Source organism: Triticum dicoccoides, chromosome 7B (assembly GCF_002162155.2).
Source record: "Triticum dicoccoides isolate Atlit2015 ecotype Zavitan chromosome 7B, WEW_v2.0, whole genome shotgun sequence".
Lineage (NCBI taxonomy): Eukaryota > Viridiplantae > Streptophyta > Magnoliopsida > Poales > Poaceae > Triticum > Triticum dicoccoides.
In genome coordinates this window covers 392,513,122-392,514,545 of record NC_041393.1, presented here as the reverse complement: position 1 = coordinate 392,514,545, position 1,424 = coordinate 392,513,122, and positions in this window count along the sequence as shown.

The window sequence follows — 1,424 nt, the reverse complement described above, 5'->3', positions numbered from 1 at the left end:
GGTCAATCTTCCTCTCCTAACCGTATTAGGAAGCTATCGGTTTCCAACACACGTTCATTCTTTCTCTCCATGTTTCGATCTCTAACTCTCTCAACTACACAACTCCCTTTTTACACTCTGTTACCAAATGTATTTACCTCACACAACTGCCATTGCACCCCATGCCGAGCTCTCTCTCTCTCTCCCTCCCTCCCACCCCTCTCGCTAGATACATGCATTGCCTATCTAGCCCCCCAACCTCTCGTGTGCATGCACGCATGTTGTCTATCTAGGTCACTCCCACGAGACTGTCTCACTCTTTCTTCCGCACGACGGGCCACACTCACTCAATCTCGCTCTCTTTATCTGAGTCTCGATTAACCTTGTTTTCTTTCACACACAAATGATATATCTCCCTGTTCGGGCCTCGATTGACACACTTTATACTCTCTCACACAGATTGTCTATCTAGGTCAGTCCATCCAAGACGCTCCCGCTCTTTCGACCTCATGGCGGGCCATGCTCGCTCAATCTCTCTCTCTCTCTCTCTGTATGTCTCGATTGACCTCGCTCTTTGTCGGACACAAACGATATATCCCCATGTTTGAGCCCAATTTGACATATTCATATTGTATACTCTCTCACTCATATTGTCTATCTAGGTCACTCTCTCCAACCCATCTCACTCTTTCAATCGCACAACGACCCACACTCGCTCAATCTCTCTCCCTTTATATATGTAATTGATTGACCTTGCTTCCTCCCACGCACAAAATATATCTACATGTATGTGACTGGATCATCTCTCAAGCTCTATCTTACAACCCTCACTCTTCCCAAAAGCTCAATCGGACAATATCTCTCTAGAGCATATATATCTTTTCAATGAATGTCGGACCACACTCACTTTGTCTCTCTATCTATATGTCTCTCGACTGACCTCGCTTTCTCATGCCGTATCTTCCACACATTGAAGCTACTTCTCCATCCCTCGCAAAGCCGGAGCTATTTACATTGCGAGGGGGACTCCAACCTTGGATTAATTTGTGGAGGCATTTATTCCGGTGGGTTTAGATTATATTTTCATAGCATTGGGCCCACAACTACTCCAAACACCATTGCAACCCCCGCACCTCCCCCAATTGATTTCCCTCTAGCTCGATCATTGCTCTCTCGCACGTCCTTTCTTGCCTTCAACGTCGTACCATGGTATTATTGCAAAAAACTCTGTTGTTCTCTTTAATTATTACAAATAAGCTACAAAACTACACACCGATAGTCCACCTAGAACGGAACAAATTTCGACGCACAAATTAAAGTGCTACAAACTACACACCGGGGGGACCACCAGTCATGAAACAAATTTGGACCCATATACAAATTAAAAAATAAAGGACGAGGATCGAACATGCGACCATGGACTTCAAGCCGCACGTCAATAGGCA